Source organism: Triticum aestivum, chromosome 6A (genome assembly GCF_018294505.1).
Source record: "Triticum aestivum cultivar Chinese Spring chromosome 6A, IWGSC CS RefSeq v2.1, whole genome shotgun sequence".
Lineage (NCBI taxonomy): Eukaryota > Viridiplantae > Streptophyta > Magnoliopsida > Poales > Poaceae > Triticum > Triticum aestivum.
Genome location: NC_057809.1, coordinates 159,057,915 through 159,066,897, shown reverse-complemented (window position 1 = coordinate 159,066,897; position 8,983 = coordinate 159,057,915).

The following is an 8,983-nucleotide window of genomic DNA, read 5'->3' as shown; positions in this document are numbered from 1 at the left end:
GCCTATGCATGTTACATGTCCTTCCAAAACTTTACTTGTTAATCTTCATATCTTAATCTAAAGCTTTGATGTACGTTGTCATCAATTACCAAAAAGGGGGAAATTGAAAGCACAAGTGCTCCCTGTGTGATTTTGGTAATCAATGTCAACATATCTCTTGTTGGACTAATCTTTTCATCAAGTATGTTTTAGATAAGTTCAACAATGGAGTGGCATGGACTAGAGGATGTGGAACCCCTTCAAGATGATGAGGACAAATGATTGGCTCAAGCTCAAAGCTCTGGACTCTACAATTTCTATTTTAGTGATCCAAGATCACATTGAGTCCATAGGAAAGCCAATACTACTAAAAGGGAATGAGGTGTAGCTTAATGGCTTGCTTTCTCAAAGTGCTTAGTGATATGCTCCAAAGCCCTCAACCCCTTACTCACATCCACATTTGTACCAAACCAAAAGACAAACTCGACCCTACCGAAACTTTCTATCCAGCGCCACCGAGTTTTGTTGACATAGCCACTGCCAGAAACCCTAACCAATTCGGTTCTATCAATGGGATCTCGGTCTCACCGAGATGGGCTTTCAAACTCTCTGTTGCCTATTACAATAATTTCGGTCCCACCAAAATATGCAAACGGTCTCACCGAGTTTGCTTGGTCAACTCTCTGTTTCACTTATTACCCAAATCGGTCCCACCGAGTTTGTGTAATTGGTCAAACCAAGATGAGGCTTTACCCTAACCCTAGCACATCGGTCTAACAGTCACATTATGAACTAAATTGGTCTGACCGAGTTTTCTGATCCAGTCCCATCGAGTTTGGCAAATTGTGTGTAACAGTTAGATTTTGTTTGGAGACTATATATACCCCTCCACCCACTCTTCATTCGTGAAGAGAGCCATCAAAACATGCCTACACTTCCATCATACATTTTCTGAGAGAGAACCACCTACGCTTGTGTTGAGGTCAAGATATTCCATTCCAACCACATAAATCTTGATCTCTAGCCCTTCCTAAGTTGCTTTCCACTCAAATCATCTTTCCACCATATCCAATCCTATGAGAGAGAGTTGAGTGTTGGGGAGACTATCATTTGAAGCACAAGATCAAGGAGTTCATCATCAACACACCGTCTATTACCTTTTGGAGAGTGGTGTCTCCTAGATTGGTTAGGTGTCACTTGGGAGCCTCCGTCAAGATTGTGGAGTTGAACCAAGGAGTTTGTACGGGCAAGGAGATCGCCTACTTCATGAAGATCTACCCTAGTGAGGCAAGTCCTTCGTGGGCGATGGCGATGGTGGGATAGACAAGGTTGCTTCTTCGTGGACCCTTCATGAGTGGAGTCCTCCGTGGACTCGCGCAACCGTTACCCTTCATGGGTTGAAGTCTCCATCAACGTGGATGTACAATAACACCATCTATCGGAACCACGCCAAAAATCTCCGTGTCTCCAATTGCGTTTGCAAACTCCAATCCCATCCCTTTACATTCTTGCAAAGTTGCATGCTTTACTTTCCGCTGCCCATATACTCTTGTCATGCTTGCTTGATATGTATTGTGAATGTTTAAACATGTGCTAATACTCTACCTCAACCTGAAAAGGTTAAAAACTACCACTTTTCTTTGCTAAGTGTCTACCCCCCCTCCCTCTAGACACCTCTTCTCGATCCCTTTCAAAAGTGCATTCCTCAATGGTAAGCTTGAGGAAGAAGTATATGTTGCTCAACCCCCAGGTTTTGAAGATCCAAAGCATCCTAACAAAGTCTTCAGAATCAATAAGGCCCTCTATGGCCTCAAGTAGGCCCCTCGGGAGTGGTATGATACTTTGAAGGAATTCCTCATGAAGAAAGGCTTCAAACCCGGTTCACTTGACCCAACTCTTTTCACCAAAACCTACGATGATGAATTATTCATGTGCCAAATATATGTTGATGATATTATCTTTGGATGTACAAACCAACATTACAGTGACGAATTTGCCTATATGATGAGTGAGGAATATCAAATGTCTATGATGGAAGAATTGAAATTCTTCTTAGGTCTTCAAATTCATCAACAGCGCAACGGCATGTTCATATCTCAAGAGAAATACCTCAAGGATGTGTTGAGGAAATTCGGCATTAAAGATTGCAAAGGCGTCAAAATCCCTATGCCCACAAATGGCCATCTATGCACTAATGAAAATAGTATAGATTTCGATAAAAAGGTATACCACTCCATGATTGGCTCCTTATTGTATCTATGTGCATCTAGGCCAGATATTATGCTTAGTGTTTGCATGTGTGCCCATTTTCAAGCTACACCGAAGGAATCACACCATAAGTTTGTGAAGCATATTCTTCGATATCTAGCTCACACTCCTACACTTGGATTATGGTATCCCAAGGGCTTGGCTTTTGATCTCATTGGATATTTTGACTCTGACTATGCTGGTAATCGTGTGGATCTCAAGTCAACATCAGGCACATGCCATTTCCTCAAACGATCCTTGGTATGTTGGTCCTCGAAGAAGCGGAACTATGTATCACTCTCTACTGCTGAACCTGAGTACATTGCTACTGGTTCATGCTGTGCTCAATTTCTATGGATGAAGCAAACCCTAAGGACTACGACATCAATGTGAAGAATGTGCCACTCTTCTGTGACAATGAGAGTGCCATCAAGATTGCTCATAACCCAGTTCAGCACTGGAAGACAAAGCACATCCAGATTCTGAAGGAAATATGCCCTAGAGGCAATAATAAAGTTGTTATTTATATTTCCTTATATCATGATAAATGTTTATTATTCATGCTAGAATTGTATTAACAGGAAACTTAGTACAGGTTTGAATACATAGACAAACAAAGTGTCACTAGTATGCCTCTACTTGACTAGCTCGTTGAATCAAAGATGGTTAAGTTTCCTAGCCATAGACATGAGTTGTCATTTGATTAACGGGATCACATCATTAGGGAATGATGTAATTTACTTGACCCATCTGTTAGCTTAGCACGATAATCATTTAGTTTGTTGCTATTGCTTTCTTCATGACTTATACATGTTCCTATGACTATGAGATTATGCAACTCCCGAATACCGGAGGAACACTTTGTGTGCTACCAAACATCACAACGTAACTGGGTGATTATAAAGGTGCTCTACAGGTGTCTCCGATGGTACTTGTTGAGTTGACATAGATCAAGATTAGGATTTGTCACTCTGATTGTCGGAGAGGTATCTCTGGGCCCTCTCGGTAATGCACATCACTATAAGCCTTGCAAGCATTGTAACTAATGAGTTAGTTGCAGGATGATGTATTACGGAACAAGTAAAGATACTTGCCGGTAACGAGATTGAGCTAGGTATTGAGATACCGACGATCAAATTTCGGGCAAGTAACATACCAATGACAAAGGGAATAACGTATGTTGTTATGCGGTTTGACCGATAAAGATCTTCGTAGAATATGTAGGACCCAATATGAGCATCCAGGTTCTGCTATTGGTTATTGATCGGAGATGAGTCTCGGTCATGTCTACATAGTTCTCGAACCCATAGGGTCCGCACGCTTAACGTTCGATGACAATCGGTATTATGAGTTTATGTGTTTTGATGTACCAAAGCTAGTTCGGAGTCCCGGATGAGATCGGGGACATGACGAGGAGTCTTGAAATGGTCGAGACGTAAAGATTGATATATTGGACGACTATATTCGGACATCGGAAAGGTTTCGTGTGATTCGGGTATTTTTCGGAGTACCGGAGAGTTACGGGAATTCGCCGGGGAGTATATGGGCCTTATTGGGCTTTAGGGGAAAGAGAGAGAGGAAGTGGCGCACCCCCCAAGGCCTAGTCTGAATTTGACTAGGGGGAGGGGCAGCGCCCCCTCCTTCCTTCTCTTCTCTTTTCCCTTTCCTTCTCTCCTATTCCTACTACATGGAAGGGGGAATCCTACTCCCGGTGGGAGTAGGAGTCCCTAGGGCGCGCCATAGGAGGGCCGGCCCTCCCCCTCCTCCACTCCTTTATATACGTGGCCAGGGGCACCCATAGACAGACAAGTTGATCATTGATCCCTTAGCCGTGTGCGGTGCCCCCCTCCACCATAATCCACCTCGATCATATCGTAGCGGTGGTTAGGCGAAGCCCTGCGTCGGTAGCAACATCATCACCGTCATCATGCCGTCATGCTGATGGAACTCTCTCGTGAAGCTCTGCTGGATCGGAGTTCGTGGGACGTCATCGAGGGATCGATCGGATCGTGAATACGTATGACTACATCAACCGCGTTCTCATAATGCTTCTGCTTACGGTCTAGGAGGGTACGTGGACGATACTCTCCTCTCTCGTTGCTATGCATCACCATGATCTTGCGTGTGCATAGGAATTTTTTTGAAATTACTATGTTCCCCAATAGTGGCATCTGAGCCAGGTTTATGCGTAGATGTTATATGAACGAGTAGAACACAAAGGAGTTGGGGGCATGGGTATATACATATTGCTTGCCGTCACTAGTTGATTCTTGATTCAGCGGCATTGTTGGATGAAGCGGCCCAGACCGACATTACGCGTACGCTTACGCGAGACTGGTTCTACCGGCGTGCTTCGCACACAGGTGTCTAGTGGGTGTCTATTTCTCTGGCTTTAGTTGAATCAGATTCAATGAATAGGGTTCTTTCTGAAGATCAAAAAGCAATCACTATACCGCGTTGTGGTTTTTGATGCGTAGGTAAGATGGTTCTAGCTCAACCCGTAGCAGCCACGTAAAACTTGCAACAACAAAGTAGAGGACGTCTAACTTGTTTTTGTAGGGCATGTTGTGATGTGATATGGTCAAGACATGATGCTAAATTTTATTGTATGAGATGATCATGTTTTTTAACACAGTTATCGGCAACTGGCAGGAGCCATATGGTTGTCGCTTTATTGTATGAAATGCAATCGCCATGTAATTTCTTTACTTTATCACTAAGCGGTAGCGATAGTCATAGAGGCAATAGTTGGCGAGATGACAACGATGCTTCGATGGAGATCAAGGTGTCAAGCTGGTGACGATGGTGATCATGACGGTGCTTTGGAGATGGAGATCAAAGGCACAAGATGATGATGGCTATATCATATCACTTATATTGATTGCATGTCATGTTAATCCTTTATGCATCTTATTTTGCTTAGTTCGGCGGTAGCATTATAAGATGATCTCTCACTAAATTTCAAAGTATAAGTGTTCTCCCTGAGTATGCACCGTTGCCAAAGTTCGTCGTGCCGAGACACCACGTGATTATCGGGTGTGATAAGCTCTACATTCATATACAACGGGTGCAAGCCAGTTTTGCACACGCAGAAATACTCGGGTTAAACTTGACGAGCCTAGCATATGCAGATATGGCCTCGGAACACTGAGATCGAAAGGTCGAGCGTGAATCATATAGTAGATATGATCAACATAGTGATGTTCACCATTGAAAACTACTCCATCTCACGTGATGATCGGACATGGTTTAGTTGATTTGGATCACGTGATCATTTAGATAACTAGAGGGCTGTCTATCTAAATGGGAGTTCTTAAGTAATATGATTAATTGAACTTTAATTTATCATGAACCTAGTCCTGATAGTATTTGCATATATATGTTGTAGATCAATAGCTCGCGATGTAGGTCCCCGTTTATTTTTGATATGTTCCTAGAGAAAAACTAAGTTGAAAATGTCAGTAGTAATGATGCAGATTGGATCCGTGGTCTGAGGATTATCCTCATTGCTGCACAAAAAATTTATGTCCTTGATGCACCACTAGGTGACAGACCTATTGCAGGAGCATATGCACACGTTATGAATGTTTGACAAAGGTCGATATGACGACTACTTGATAGTTTAGTGCACCATGCTTTACGGCTTAGAATCGGGGCTTCAAAGACGTTTTGAACGCCATGGAGCATATGAGATATTCCAAGAGTTGAAATTAGTATTTCAGACTCATGCCAATGTCAAAAGGTATGAGACCTTTGACAAGCACTTTGCCTACAAGATGGAGGAGAATAGCTCAGCTAGTGAGCATGTGCTCAGAATTTCTGAGTACTACAATCACTTGAATCAAGTGGGTGTTAATCTTCCAGATAAGATAGTGATTGACAACATTCTCTAGTCACTATCACCAAGTTACTGAAACTTCATGATGAACTATAATATGCAAGGGATAACGAAAATGATTCCCAAGCTCTTCGTGATGCTGAAATCAACGAAGCTACAAATCAAGAAAAGCATCAAGTGTTGATGGTTGACAAGACCACTAGTTTCAAGAAAAGGGCAAAGGGAAGAAGGGGAACTTCAAGAAGAACGGCAAGGAAGCTTCTCAAGTGAAGAATCCCAAGTCTAGACCTAAGCCTGAGACTAAGTGCTTCTACTTCAAAGGGACTAGTCACTGGAAGCTAAACCGCCCCAAGTATTTGGCGGATAAGAAGGATGGCAAAGTGAAGAAAGGTATATTTGATATACATGTTATTGATGTGTACTTTACTAGTGTTTATAGCAAACCATTAGTATTTGATACTAGTTTAGTTGCTAAAGATTAGTAACTCGAAACAGGAGTTGCAGAATGAACAGAGACTATTTAAGGGTGAAGTGACGATGTGTGTTGGAAGTGGTTCCAAGATTGATATGATCATCATCGCACACTCCCTATACTTTCGAGATTAGTGTTGAACCTAAATAAATGTTATTTGGTGTTTGCGTTAAGCATTAATATGATTTGATCATGTTTATTGCAATACGGTTATTCATTTAAAGTCAGAGAATAATTGTTGTTCTGTTTACATGAATAAAACCTTCAATGGTCATACACCCAAAGTGAATGGTTTATTGAATCTTGATCATAGTGATACACATAATATTGAAGCCAAAAGATGCAAAGTTAATAATGATAGTGCAACTTATTTGTGGCACTACCGTTTAGGTCATATTGGTGTAAAGCGCATGAAGAAAATCCATGCTGATGGGCTTTTGGAATCACTTGATTATGAATCAGTTGATGCTTGTGAACCATGCCTCATGGGCAAGATGACTAAGACTCCGTTCTCCGGAACAATGGAGCGATCAACAAACTTGTTGGAAATAATACATACTGATGTATGCAGTCCGATGAGTGTGGAGGCTCGCGGCAGGTATCGTTATTTTCTGACCTTCACAAATGATTTGAGTAAAATATGGGTATATCTTCTTGATTAAACTTAAATCTGAAACATTTGAAAAGTTCAAATAATTTTAGAGTGAAGTGGAAAATCATCGTAACAACAAAATAAAGTTTCTACGATCTGATCGTGGAGGAGAATATTTGAGTTACAAGTTTGGTCTTCATTTGAAACAATGCGGAAGAGTTTCGCAACTCACGCCACCTGGAACACCACAGCGTAATGGTGTGTCCGAACATCGTAACCGTACTTTATTAGATATGGTGCAATCTATGATGTCTCTTACTGATTTACCACTATCGTTTTGGGGTTATGCATTAGAGATAGCTGCATTCACGTTAAATAGGGCACCATCTAAATCCGTTAAGACGACTCCATATGAACTGTGGTTTGGCAAGAAACCAAAGTTGTCGTTTTTTAAAGTTTGGGGTTGCGATGCTTATGTGAAAAAGTTTCAACCTGATAAGCTCGAACCCAAATCAGAGAAATGTGTCTTCATAGAATACCCAAAGGAAACTGTTGGGTACACCTTCTGTCATAGATCCAAAGGCAAGATCTTTGTTGCTAAAAGTGGATCCTTTCTAGAGAAGGAGTTTCTCTCGAAAGAAGTGAATGGGAGGAATGTAGAACTTGATGAGGTAATTGTGCCTGCTCCCTTATTGGAAAGTAGTTCATCACAGAAATCTGTTCCTGTGACTCCTACACCAATTAGTGAGGAAGTTAATGATGATGATCATGTAACTTTAGATCAAGTTACTACCAAACCTCGTAGGTCAACCAGAGTGAGATCCACACCGGAGTGGTACGGTAATCTTGTTCTGAATGTCATGTTACTTGACCATGATGAACCTACAAACTATGAGGAAGCGATGATGAGCCTAGATTCCGAGAAATGGCTAGAGGCCATGAAATCCGAGATGGGATCCATGTATGAGAACAAAGTATGGACTTCGATTGACTTGCCCGATGATCGGTGAGTCACTAAGAATAAATGGATCTTCAAGAGGAAGACAGACACTGATAGTAGTGTTAGTATCTACAAAGATCGAATAGTTGCAAAATGCTTTTGACAAGTTCATGGTATTGACTATGATGAGATTTTCTCACTCGTATCGATGCTTAAAAGTCTGTGTGAATCATGTTAGCAGTCCCTTCATTTTATGAAATCTGGCAAATGGATGTCAAAACTGTATTCCTTCATGGATTTCTTACAAGAAGAGTTGTATATGATGCAACCAGAAGGTTTTGTCAATCCTAAAGGTGCTAACAAAGTGAGCAAGCTCCAGCGATCCATCTATGGACTGGCGCAAGCATCTCGGAGTTGGAATATATGCTTTGATAAAGTGATCGAAGCATATAGTTTTATACAGACTTGCGGTGAAGCCTGTATTTACAAGAAAGTGTGTGGGATCACTACAACATTTCTGATAAGTATATGTGAATGACATATTGTTGATCGGAAATAATGTAGAATTTTCTGGAAAGCATAAAGAAGTGTTTCAAAAGAGTTTTTTCAAAGAAAGACCTCGATGAAGCTGCTTACACATTGAGCATCAAGATCTGTAGAGATAGATCAAGATGCTTGATAAGTTTTTTTTCAATGAGTACATACCTTGACAAGATTTTGAAGTAGTTCAAAATGGAACAGTCAAAGAAGGAGTTCTTGCCTGTGTTGCAAGGTGTGAAGTTGAGTAAAGACTCAAAACCCGACCATAGTAGAAAATAGAAAGAGAATGAAAAGTCATTCCCTATGCCTCAGTCATAGGTTCTATAAAGTATGCTATGATGTTTACCAGTCCTATTGTATACCTTAGCATCTTTC